This window comes from Notamacropus eugenii, chromosome 2 (genome assembly GCF_028372415.1).
Source record: "Notamacropus eugenii isolate mMacEug1 chromosome 2, mMacEug1.pri_v2, whole genome shotgun sequence".
Classification (NCBI taxonomy): Eukaryota; Metazoa; Chordata; class Mammalia; order Diprotodontia; family Macropodidae; genus Notamacropus; species Notamacropus eugenii.
In genome coordinates this window covers 295949529-295962972 of record NC_092873.1, presented here as the reverse complement: position 1 = coordinate 295962972, position 13444 = coordinate 295949529, and positions in this window count along the sequence as shown.

Below are 13444 nucleotides of genomic sequence, written 5' to 3'. Positions count from 1 at the left end.
CATAGAAAGGGACAGGACCAGGAGCAGAAGGGAGCTGGCCTAGGCCTTGTACTATAGAAGCTCTGGGTAAAAAAAGAAGGGAATGGCCAAAGACACACTATTGTGTTGGGGTGCAGAAGGTGCAGAAAGCCAGCATGTGTAAAAACAAGATAAAAATTCAATATATAGCAACAGTCTGGGTCCAGACCACAAAAGAGCAAATGCTTCCAGTTATAAGGGCCCCAAGCCTCCTTTCAATGTAAAGCCTGAAATGAATGCACAGTCATTGAAACAATTTTTAAAATACACAGAAGGGACGAGAAGAGAGGGGACATCAGCAAGAAGGACAATATTGACGCTACCATGATAAATTTGATGTGTACTTTTAAAAAACCAAATTTAGCTGAACAAGCTAGAAACATAGTTTCACATGAAACTTTTTTTTTTGGCCCTTTGTACAAGGAAATGTTTGGATTTATTGATAACTGTCAAGTTTATAATAAAAAATATTTATTTAAATAAAAAAGAAATGAATGAAAATGAGATGGAATGGAGTGCCTCCTATTTGCCAGGTACTGTGTTAAAGTCTGAGGATACAAAGAAAGGTAAAAGATGGAAAATGCCATCCATATCCAGAGAAAGAACTATGGAGTCAGAATGAAGACTATATTCTTTTTGGTTTGTTTCTTTTTTCTTTCTCGTGGTTTCTCCCATCCATTACACTTCTTTTATGCAACATGGCTATTGTGAAAATGTGTTTAATAGAAGTGAATGTTGAAAACTAAAAATAAATGTATTTAATTAAAAAAAGGTAAAAGAGTTCCTACCCTCAAAGAATTTACAATCTAAGGGGGCAGAGTGGGTGGGGAGCTGAGCAATGGCATAGATTCTTTTTTCCATGCCACCGTCAGTGGGGTCCTGAGGACAGGTTTCTCAAAGCTGCTTTTCTCCCAATCTCAGCTGTGGTCAATCTCAGCATCTCACTAGGGCTGTCCATATGCTCAAAGGTAAAAATGGAAATGATCTTCACCCTCCTCTAATCTCCTCCCACCCACATATCCACCAGGAAACTGACGTGGATCTATATTAAACTATCTGTGACCTCATTTGGGTAGAACCTCCTAAGTTCTTCATTAGCATGGATTCATGGTCTATCCTTTGGTGTTATGGAGACCAAGCCATTGTCTTTAAAAAGACAAAGCAGGACTGTTTCTGCCTCTACTTGGCCCCTGGTCCTCTTACTCCCTCTCAGAACATGATTTCCCAGTGATCAACATGCAGAAAGAGTGTGCAAATTGGGTAGCATGCTGCTGTACAAAAGGATGCAAATTCTGGGGCAGGTGTGGAGGATGCTGTCTGTGGAACTGGAATCCGGTGGACTCTGTGCTCCTTGTCTTTGTTTTCCCAGTGGGGCTCCATTTGTACTTGGTAGGGGGTGAAATGGCCTCTCTTTGTTGCCATCACCCAGCTGGGATGATATCTCTTTCCCACTCATGTCTATGATACCAGCTATGTTTTATAGCTACTGAGGGAGACATTCTGAAATAGAATTCCATGATAACGTTGGTATTCCCAGGTAAAGAACACAGCTAGATTATGTAGGCTTTTATCTTTAGATATACACAGAGGTGAAGCAGATGGGTGCAGCTGTAGACTTAAGCTCACAAGAAACATCATTCGACATGCAATATCGCTGAATCCATAGGGGTAGGTAGGGGGTGCAATGGATAGAGTACCAGGCCTAGATTCAGGAAGACTCATCTTCCTGAGTTCAAATCTGACCTCAGACACTTACTGAGTGACCTTGGACAAGTCACTTGACCTACTTTGCCTCAGTTTCCTTATCTGTAAAAAAAAGAGCTGGAAAAGGAAATGGCAATCCACTCCAGTATTTCTGCCAAGAAAACCCCAAATGGGGTCACACAGGGTGGGGAATAACTGAAAAACCACTGAAGAACAAAAAGACAAATTTCACTGAATTCATGGTCTTATGAAAGTCTTTATGATAGGGATGAGAAGTGGACATATGATTTCATTCATATAGCAAAGTCCCAGTGGATCAAACAAACAGCCTTTATTAAATGCTCATTCCATGCCAGCCCTGCTCTGGGGACACAAGAAAGGCAAAGACATGGGCTCAAAGAGCTTACATTTTGTTTGATTTTTTAAGCTTTCGTTACAATTTTATTTTCCTCCAGTTACACGTGAAAACAATTTTTAACATTTATTTTTAAAACTTTGAGTTCCAGATTTTCTCCCTTCCTCCCTCTCCCCTCCCTGTTCATTGAGAAGGCAAGCAATTCCATAAAGGTTGTACATATGTAGTCATGCAAGAGAGGTCACAGTTTAAAGGGGTATGTGTGTTGAGGGAGACACCGCACACATAACTCTGTACATATAAGATATAAACAGTGTATAAATGGGGAAGGTGCTAACAGTGAGTGGGAGTAGGCCTCTTGTAGAAGGTAGGATTTGAGCTGAGTCTCTGATGAATGATTAAAACTTACGGTCACATGTATTATTGAATGGGCCAAAAGCTAATAGCTTATCACAAACTAACTCTCAAATTAATTCAGGGGCATTAGTCAGAGTAAGTAACTCCCTCTACAAAAGCAGGTCAGCACCTTGCTTGGCTGCAATTTATAGTATTAGGGTTTTTTGTTTGTTTGTTTGTTTTTGGGTTTTTGGGTTTTTTTGCACTGAGACATTAAGGGATGTATCTTGGTCACACAGCCAATATGTATTGGAGGCTGGATGTCCCGGCCCTGAGGCCATGTTACCAGCGCTTCTATCCATTAAGGGGACTGCACATCTCTGCTTTCCCTTAAACTTGTGTTATATACACATGGAGCTATGAAATACATGTGGGGTTTGATTAGTGAAAGTTTACCTTAAATGTTTTGGCCTCCTTAGTAAAAAACCAAATGGTATAGAAGTACAAAAATTCTAATCCTTGATTAAAAATTAGAACAAGGACTTTCCTGATTTCTTTTCAAGAATAGTATATCTGAGTCAATTCGAAGAGTTAAATTCTGATAAGGTATCACAGTTACCAGCCCATTCAGTGATATACATGAACTTTTGAGTTTTAATTATTCATCAGAGGTTGACCCTAACTAATGTGATAACCCAAGATATTTGGAAGCAGATTGACTCCTACATGCTCCAGTGGCTCCTTAGTGCCTTCAAGATCAAATTTAAAACCTTCTGTTTATCGTTAATGTTCTTTATAACCTGGCCCCCTCCTACCTTTCCAGACTTTTTACACCTTCCTTACTTCCCCTCCAGGTACTCACAGTCTAAGACACTGGCCTCTGGGCATTCCTTCCACAAGACTTTCTATCTCCCTAATAAAACTCCTTTATCTTTGCCTTTCGTCTGCCCTGGCTACTTTCAAGTCTCTGGTAAAGGTCTGCCTTCCGTAAGAAGCTTCTCCCAATCCTCCTTAATGCTAATGCTCCTCTGAGATTAACGCCAATCTTGTATACATCTTGATTATACCTAGGAGCCTGCAAGGTGTCTCTCCCAGTAGATTGTGAGCTGCCTGATAGTAGGGACTTTTATTTTTACCTTTATTTGTATTCCCAGCATTTAATACAATGCCTGGCACAGAGAGACCCTTGATAAATACTTGCTAATTGATCTTGACCTTTGGTGGTATATTTGAATGTCTCTCAGAGATGACCAGGAATAATTCACTGTGGAGCAATAGACAGACAACCCAGTGGTGTTAGAAAGAGGGCTTTCTGAACCTGAAGGGACTTTAGAGGAATCTTCTAGTTCAACCCCTTTTACAGATGACTAAACTGAGATCCAGAGAGGTCAAATGACTCATCCAAAGTCACACAGGAAGTAAACTGAAGAGCTGGGATTTGAACTCAGGTCCTCCACCTCCAAAACCAGTATTCTTTTCCATCATCATCAATATCATCCTCATCCTCCTCCTCCTTCTCCTCCTCCTTCTCATCATCCTCATCATCATCATGGGCCATCTCCAGTTGTTCTGATCTATATCTGGCCACTGGACCCAGATGACTCCAGAAGAGAAAGTGAGACTGGTGACTTTGCACAGCCTTCCAATCCAATTCACTTGCAAGTCATGGCATTATCTTCCTGATGTCACGGAACTCTTCAAGAACGAAGGCCAACAATAATAAACAGCATTTATAAAATGCAAAACACTTTACAAAAATTATCTCATTGGATCCTCACAATAACCCTGGGAAGTAGGTGCTGTTATTACACCCATTTTTACAGATGAGGAAACTGAGGCAAATTGAAGTTATTCTTTCCTTATGTCTGAGTCAGTATTTTAATTCAGGTTCTGACTCCAAGTACAGCACTCTAGCTGCCCCTAAACCATACTTCAAACATTCATAAGTGTTGCTGCTACCCAAGCGGACTTTTGCCCAGCTTAGAGATCCTGGAAGGTAAGGAGACCCATGAGACCAACCTGAGAGTCATGTAGCTATAACTGGTAGCATCTGTCCTGCTTGTAGAAGCTATGAATTTATTAAATTATATTTACTTTGTTATCAGGGACTGCCAGAAAGCCATAAAATCCTGCACTTACCTAAAATAGCCTAAGAGGTATATCCTTTAAATTTGCAAGTGGCTCCACCTGAATGCACAGTCAGTAGCCCTGCTATCTCCTACCCAGGACCAGCCAGGGATAAGGTTGGAACATCCATAGAATGGGTGGGAAGGAAATCACTTGTTTAGGATTAAGGAGACAGAAGTTAGGCAGATAGATACTTACTAACTGGGCAAGTCACTTAACTCATTTGTCTCAGTTTCCTCTTCTGTAAAATGAGCTGGAAAAGGAAATGGCAAACCACTCCAGTATCTGACAAGAAACTCCCAAATGGGATCATGAAGAATCAGACACAACTGGAATGATTAAACAACAATAAAAATTAGTATTATTGTTATTATTATTGTTAGTAGAAGTAATGGTGGTGGTGGTGGTGGCAGCAGCAGCAGCAGCAGCAGCAGCAGCAGCAGCAGCAGCAGCAGCAGCAGCAGCAGCAGCAGCAGCAGTAGTAATAGTCTTTAGCTCCTTTAAGGGGTGTAAGGGAAGACTAGTACCTTTGGTGTGGAGGCTGCTTATCTATTCGTTTCACCCAACTGTCACCTGCGGCTTCAAGGAGCTGCAGCATGCGCAGTGGCCACATCCCAGTAAACCAGGTGGAGGATAACTGAGGGGTCTCAAACCTTTCACTGAATTAGGGCAGTATCCACCCCAATCATGTGAAGACACCACCCAGCAGAATGGATAGATGAGAACAAATTGCTCCAATAACCATGAAAGAGGCTGAAGCGGGATCTGTGGAGTGTTTAGAGCTTGAACAGACATCAGAGATGCCAAGGTCATCCATGGCATCTCGGTCCATCACCAGTCATCCTGACTTTCTTCTTGCCACTGGACTTTGATGACTCTGGCAGGGAGAGACTGATGACTTTGATGACTGCCTCATTTAAATCCATTTTATGTTCCAGTTAGAAGACATCACCTGAGCTCATATGGGTCTGATCAACCACAGTCAAACATACTATCTTGACCCTAACATAGTGAGATCATTTTGCTCATCTTTGAGAAGGGAAGGACACCAACCAACCAACCAACCAAGGTAAAAAACCTTTGTTATGCTATTTCATTCAATGAGATAATATTCGCAAAAAGCACTTTGCACAGTGCTTGGCACATAGTAGATAATAGACAATAAATGCTCATTTGCTTTCCTGATACCTCAAACACTATTACTCCCATCTTACAGCTGAGACAACTGCAACTGAGTGACATGCTCCGGGTTACACAATCAGTGTGTATCTGGAGACAGGATTTGAACCAGGTCTCTGATTCTAGCTCCAGTGCTCAGCCCTATGGGTTAAGCGCCTATTTCCCTTCCCAGCTTCTGCTGAGGTCACTAAGGCTCCCAGTACTCCTTCCCCCTCCCTTTTTTTCTATGCAATTGTGCCTTAGGAAATGTTGTTTTTAAGCACTGAGTTAAAACTTCAACATTCCTAGCAGTAATAACAAACTAGAACATATCCTCTGAGAAAGTTCACCGTACAGCACTTGAGAATAGTATGTTCCAGGCCAAAGTGCTTAAGTGTTCAGGGACTGTGGCTCCTGGTAATACACACAGGTGTTTACCCAGTCCTGGGCCATTCACTCCTGGAGAGAGGAGGCCTTTGTCCCTCTCCGTCTCTCCCCACTCCAAGGCAGTTCTGTCTGATTAAACAGTCTAGTGGTTTTAGACTTGAGTCCACCTCTTACTGCCCTTGCTAAAGTACTCCAGTTCCAATATAGGCAGCTCTATTGAGGTCAGATTTCCATCTTTAGAAAGTGCTTTCTTTCATTGTGATTAACTCTTTCATGTGCTTTCCTTCCGAAAATGCCCATAAGCCCATTCTCCCTCTAGGAGACCAGGACAATGATTTCCCTTCCTTCCTTCCTTCCTTCCTTCCTTCCTTCCTTCCTTCCTTCCTTCCTTCCTTCCTTCCTTCCTTCCTTCCTTCCATCCATCCTTCCTTCCTTCCTTCCTTCCTTCCTTCCTTCCTTCCTTCCTTCCTTCCTTCCTTCCTTCCTTCCTTCCTTCCTTCTCAAAGCTTAGCCTAAAGCTCTGTTCCCAAGAAGATTTTCTTTTTCTGAAGGGAGACCTGAAGGAACCCAAGTGAGGGGGAACACTCTGATAGTGATCTTACTGTGTGAGGAAGAACAATTTTCCAAAGTTGGTGTGTGAGTAGATAGAATTTTTGCCTATTAAAGTCATATTTCACATTAATTAGGGGAACTGGATGTTTGATCCCAAGGCATTTTGCTTTAATTTGGCCTTACTTTCATTCTGGTCATATCTCTTTTCCCCTTCCCTCCCCTCGAAAGCCATAAGCTCCTTTTGTTTTTCTGTTGTGTCCAACTTTCATGATGCAATTTGGGGGTTTTCTTGGAAGTGATTTGCCATTTCCTTCTCTAGCTCATTTGACAGATGAAGAAACTGAGGCAAACAGGGTGAAGTGACTTGCCCAGGGTCACACAGCTAGTAAGTGTTTGAGGTCAGATTTGAACTAAGGAAAATGAATCATCCTGACTCCAGACCAGCTCTCTGTCTATTGTACTATCTAACTGCCCCATAAACTCCTAGAACTATTATCAATTTTCCATCAAAAACTGCTAGGTGACTCAAGTGGATAAGTTGTTAGGCCTAGAGTCAGGAAGACCTGATTTACAATTCAGCCCCAGACACTAGTTGTATGACTGAGCAAGTCATTTAATACTTTGCCTCAGTTTCCTCATTTGTAAGATGGGGATAACAATAGCACCTATGTCCCAGGGTTGTTGTGAGAGGATCAAATGAGATACTATTTGTAAAGTACTTTGCAAACCTTCCAAGTGCTATATAAATGCACTATTATATATTATTATTATTAATTATATTTGTATCATTGAGATCATACATTTAGAGCTGGAAGGGACTTTGGATGCCCCTCTGACTCCTTTATTTTAGAGATGAAGAAACTGAAGTTTCTAGAGATTTAGTGACTAACCCAAGGTCACACAGCTGTCCAAGAGCAGAGCTGGGCTTCAAAGCCACATTAGCCAGTACTCTTTTGACTGTATCATGTTGCATCTCCTCCATACCACTGATTTCATCAGTAGAGGGAACTTTCTGTACCAAAGAGCTAACAAATAATTAAAGATTCAGCTGCCACTTAGAGTAAAGTTGCATTGGATCGTTTGGTGATTGGCCCATGGTCACACCACCAGGTTGGCTCAAAAGCAGGTCTTTAACTTGGGTCTTTCTGACTCCAAGTTTACCTCTCTATGCACTACATCATACTTACTTATGAGCCCCTAGAAGGAGAGCCTGGAGATGGGGCAAGGCAATTCTGAGCCTATGACAACAGTCTAGGCATGTGGTAATGAGAGCCTGGACTTAAGGTATTAGCCCCATGAGTGCAGAGTAGGGAGGAAGAAGGATTTGTTGTGTAGGTAGAATCAACAGCATCCCAAAGGGGAGGGAAGAGGGAAAGATTGCATCAAAGTGGTGAGCCAAAGAGCTAGGACTCAACCTTGGGTCTATCCAATCTATAAAAATCCAGTGTCTTTCAGCTCTAGCATCTTACCTCAAGGTCTCTTCTAGTTCAGTTGTCAGAGATACAGATGGTAGCTGCACACATATCCCTGTTCTCCCTTTCTTTGACTTCTGCATCTCCTACAAGTGTTGTTGTCTGCGGTTGAAAGATATATTGTAAATAATGGGTGTAGGGCAGCTTGGTAGTACAATGGATAAAACTTTGGGCTTGGAATTAAGAAGACTTATCTTCCCAAGTTCAGATCTGGCCCCAGACACTTCCTAGTTGCATGACCCTGAGCAAATCACTTAACCCTATTTTCCTGTTTCCTCATCTGTAAAATGTGCTGGAGAAGGAAACGGCAAATCACTCTAGTATCTTTGCCAAGAAAATCCACAGTGAAGTCACAAAAAGTCGGACACGACTGGAAAATGACTCAAAACAACAAAATGAAGAGATTTTCCAGGTGACCTCTAACATCCATTCCAAATCAGAATCAATGGTTCCATGACTCTGCTCAATGAATGCTTTATCTACATTTTGATTTTCTATAAGTAAGGTTATGGGCTAAAGGTTATAGAAGCAACCTTAGAGGTCATCTGGTCCAACTGCTATATTTTATAACTGAAAAAAATAGCGCCAAGAGGGATTAAGTAAGGAAAGGAAACTCAGAGGCGTACAACTGAAAAACTATTTGCATTTATTAAGAAATAATGGAATTTAAGAATGCTTTTAAGGACCAAGTTGTGTCACTAGATGGTAGGATGTAAATTTTCATTTCAAAGTAAAAATTATAATATCTGTTTTCATGTAAGGCACATTTGCACAGATAGGACAAAGAAAATATTTATTTATTATCAAATATATTTCCTTGTCAGTCAACTGTCAAACCCAATGGATGATCATTGAGCATTTAAAAAGGATACCTCCTCCCTCTGGAGGTAGTCTATTCTATTTCTGGATAACCCTGATCATTGGGATGTGTGTGTGTTTTTTTTTAACTCCTGCCATTAAACTTAACTTTTCTCCATTTTCTCCATTCTCTCACCTGTTGTTCTGATTTTGCCCTCCAGTTACCAAGCAGAAGAATTTGATCAATAAGTTGCTAGTTTTAATTGGTTTTGAACTGATGTCTTCCCGACTACAAACTTACTGTTCTTTCTATTACATGTGTTCTTATCAGCTCATTGGTGACACGAGGCATGAGAAGTTAAAATAATAACTGATATTCACATAGTACTCTAAAGTTTAAAGGATGCTTTCCTCACAATAGCCCTGGGAAGACCATGCTAGTCAGCCAAAAAACATTTATTAAGCCCCCACTGTATGCCAGGCACTATGCTAAGCATGGGGATATACATACAAAATCAAGTCTGTTGAGAAAGTTGATTCATTGAGGACCCCTACTCTAGTCTAATCAGTATCAATAAATTTAATATGCTTCTAAGGGTGGTGATTCTAAGTTATGTATATTTGGTCCCAGAGTTGTGAGGTGCAGGTTGTAAGTTCATTTGCTTATTCATAGGATGCCAACTAGAGGTTTTCCACCCTTGTGTTTTCTTGTCATTGTGACCAAGCCCAGTGTGGCAGAGATGACTCAACTACATGAAAAGTCTTCCAATTTATTTTTGTACCTCTCTTGTCCAATATAAGCAGGTGACCATCTTAGGACCACTTAGTAGAGATGCCCTATGCTTCACCCAACCTATAACTCCCCTGCTGATATGTCATTTTTGGCCCTCAAGAACAAGATCTATCTACGAATGAGATTCTGTATTTCATCATGTCTCGTTTGCATTTTTGGGTGTCAAATTCTATAAATACAAGGTCTTGGAAGAAGGGGGCATCTCAGATCATGAAGAAAATCTGAGGCTCACTTTGTTAGAGGGGACCACAGACCCTTTAATAAAGTGCCATTGACTTAGAGCTCCATCTGTTTCTTTTATTGTAGGATAGACGATTTTCATCCCCACACAATTTGGTAAGGTTTTATTAAGCACTTACTACTACCAGGTACTGTGCTAAATGCTGTGGATACAAAAAAAGGGCAAAAAAACCAGTTCCTGCCCTTGAGGAGCTCACATATAGTAGGGATCAACAACACATGAAAGGATTTAAAAAGGGAAGGGAGAAACTGAAGAAAGTTCCCAAGTAGTATAGCCAAGTGAGAAATGAGATGTTCTGAAACATCTGTGAGCTCAGAGGTGGGAGACATCAAGTTAGAGTGCCCAGCCAAGGGCTTCAGAGAGGAGAAGACATGTGAACCTGACCCCAGACTCTCCGTTAGTAAGGAAGTTACACAATTATTCTAACTAGGTCTTCTACAAATTATTATTTAACCTCAACTGGGTCCTTACTACAGCAAGGCAATCCTACTCCTCCCTAGGTAATTTCCTCTTGGTCTCCCATCAGCTGTTCCATTCCTTTTCTTCTTTCCATGAGTTTGTCATATCACCCTCTGAGCAGAAGCCCTTGCCTCATCCTTTGGTGAGAAAGTAGAGGCCATTTACCATCAGCCCTCTCTTCTTCCAGATCTGCAACTTAACATATTTTACCACCATCCTCCCATTCTCATCTTCTTTGCTCCAGTCTGCATACGTATGATCCCCAGATCTAGATATCAATCCTGCATCATCAACTACTATTAGATATTTCCCATGGGATGTCCCACAGCATCTCAAACTCAACATGTCTGAAAAAAGACTTCATGTTTCCTCCAAAACCCATCTCTTTCCTTAACTTCTTAATTCTTGTTGAGGGCACCACCACTTTCTAGTCACCCAGGTTCACAATCCCAGTATCCTCCTTGACTCTTCATTCTACCTTGCCCCCATATCAGTTGACCAGCTTTGTCAATTCCATCTCCCCAACATCTTTTTTCATCAATTCTCTTCTCTGTACTCATATAACCCCATCCTAATTCAGTCCCTCATCACTTATCACTATTCCAATGACCTCTTAATTGGTCTCCCTATAAATGATCTTTTTTCTCTCTAAAGAAGCTGCCAAAATGATATGCCAAAAGTACAATTCTGACCTCAGTGTCAGACCTCAATGGCTTTTTTCTTGCTACTGGACTTCAATGACTCAGGAAGAGAGAGTGAGGCTGATGATTTAGCTTAGCTCTGCCTCACTTCAATCCAGTTCACGTGCAAGTCAAACCATAGCCAGTGAGGTCACTTGTCCTCTTGGAAAACAAAGGGGTAACAACAAAACAGAGAACTAAAGAGGTTCCTTATCGCCTCCAGGATAAAATGGAGATCCCTCTATTTAGCATTTAAAGCCTTTCCTAATCTGACTCTTGACTACCTTCCAGGGTTACAGAACCCTTACTTTCTTCTCACACTTTATGTTCCAAATAACTGGTCTGTTTGCTGTTAACTCCTACACGACATTCCATCTCACATCTTTGCCTTGGTGAACCCTCATGTCACTGCTGCTACTATGAATCCTATCCTGCAGTTGCCTGTGTCTGCCTCCTTTCCAAATGACTTTGTAACTTGTAAAATATACTTATTTTGTCAATTTTTGTGTTTACTTATCTATGTATATGTTGTTTTCCCCAACAGAAGGTAAGTTCCTTGAGACCAGGATCTCTCTGACTCTTGGGTCTCTCTCTGTCTGTCCTTGTTTGTCTCTGCCTGTCTCTCCATCACTATCTCCCCCCTCCTCTTCTCCCTTCCCCCTGTCTCTTTCTATCTGTGTCTGTCTCTGTCTGTCTGTCTGCCTCTGTCTCTCTCATGAACCTAATTTTGTGCCTGGCACATAGTTGAAACTGAAATGAATTGGAGCCCACCAAAACAAGAAGTTTTAACCTTTTATATGTCATGGATCCCTTCACAGTCTAGTGAACATATGGATCCTTCTCAGGAAAATGCTTTACTGCCTATACTTAAGGAAATGCTGAATTTTGAATTGGAGGGTAGTGAAAATAATTTACACACACACACACACACACACACACACACACACACACACACACACACACACACACACACACACATACACTTTCCATCTAAGTCCATAATCTAGTCTAAATCCAAGTCTAAAATCTGGCCGCAGGACCTAGGCCAAGCACTTCTGCTCTACCTATTTGGTAACTTGAAAGAGCTGAAATGATCCTTACTCTTACTCAAGCGTGTCCTCCCAAAATGCACACATTTGTATGTAATCAGGACACTTTTAAAGCCAGGAAAATCATTCCAGAACACAATAAATTCAGTTAAATTCAAATGAACAACCCAGTAATTAGTAGAAATGTTACAGAGCCAGCCCCACCCAGCTCAGGAGAGCTGATTGTTATCATTTCAGTGTGAGCGTTTTATACTTTGGAAATCTGAAAACAGGACAAATCAGAGCTTACTTTGTGGTTTTACTGATCAAGAAAGTGATGGAGAAAATGTTCATTGAAAGTAGTGTATTCTACTTTCTTAGAGCTGGTTGCTAAACATTTACTGGCATACTCCTGAAATTTTTATTTAGAATCTATTTCACCTTATTTTACAGATGAGGAACTGAGGACAAGATTAGTTAAGAGGTGTGCTCAAAATCATGCAGGTAGTAAGTGACAGAGATTGGATTCAAAGCCATGTAATAATGCAGATTAAATTTAAAAGCATGTTTTGTGTACTTTTTTCCCTCTTGGAGAGCTGGTTGTTAAACATCTATCAACATACCCTTGATGAAGGGTCATGGTATAGAGACCATTGTGTGAGACACTGGAGGATGCAAGGATTCTTTAAGACATAGTATTTGCTTCTGTGGAACTCACATTTTAGTAGAGTGATCTAGTTCCAGATTCTAGAACATATTCAAAAGTAACTATGGTATGAAATAATATATAAGTACATCATGGAAGTTCAAGCAAAGTGTCATGTACAATCACAGAGGAGAAAGACCTTCCCCAAAAGTGGGCATCATCAGGGAAGACTTTATTTAGATGGTACATTTAAATTGGGATCTAAAAGATGTTTGTAAAGTCAGAGGGCAGGGGGAAGAAGGGGAGCTAAAATGCTACACCAACTCAGTAAGGAGTCATAATTTTGAAAAGGTGGGTTTCCTCCATTCACCTCGGATAAGTTCTGCTTCAAAAGGAGTTATGCTTTCTCCTGTGTATTCTTCAAACTAAGGCATAATCACTCCTGGGAATCTGGGGGGGATTGCTCCCTTGGGGGATGCCAGTCCAGCTGTAAGGCTCCTCCCTTTCCCAGGAGTGCATGAAGAGGCCAATCATGCTGAAAGCTGAGGTTTTGATAGTGAGTTCTCTTGTCTGACATTCATTGAGCTTTCTCAGACTGCTGCCTGAGACTTTGTTCTTGTGCTGAATTGGTAAAGTCGACATAAGGAGCAGTAGATGTTCAGTACTCATGGCACTCATCACTGGCTGGCT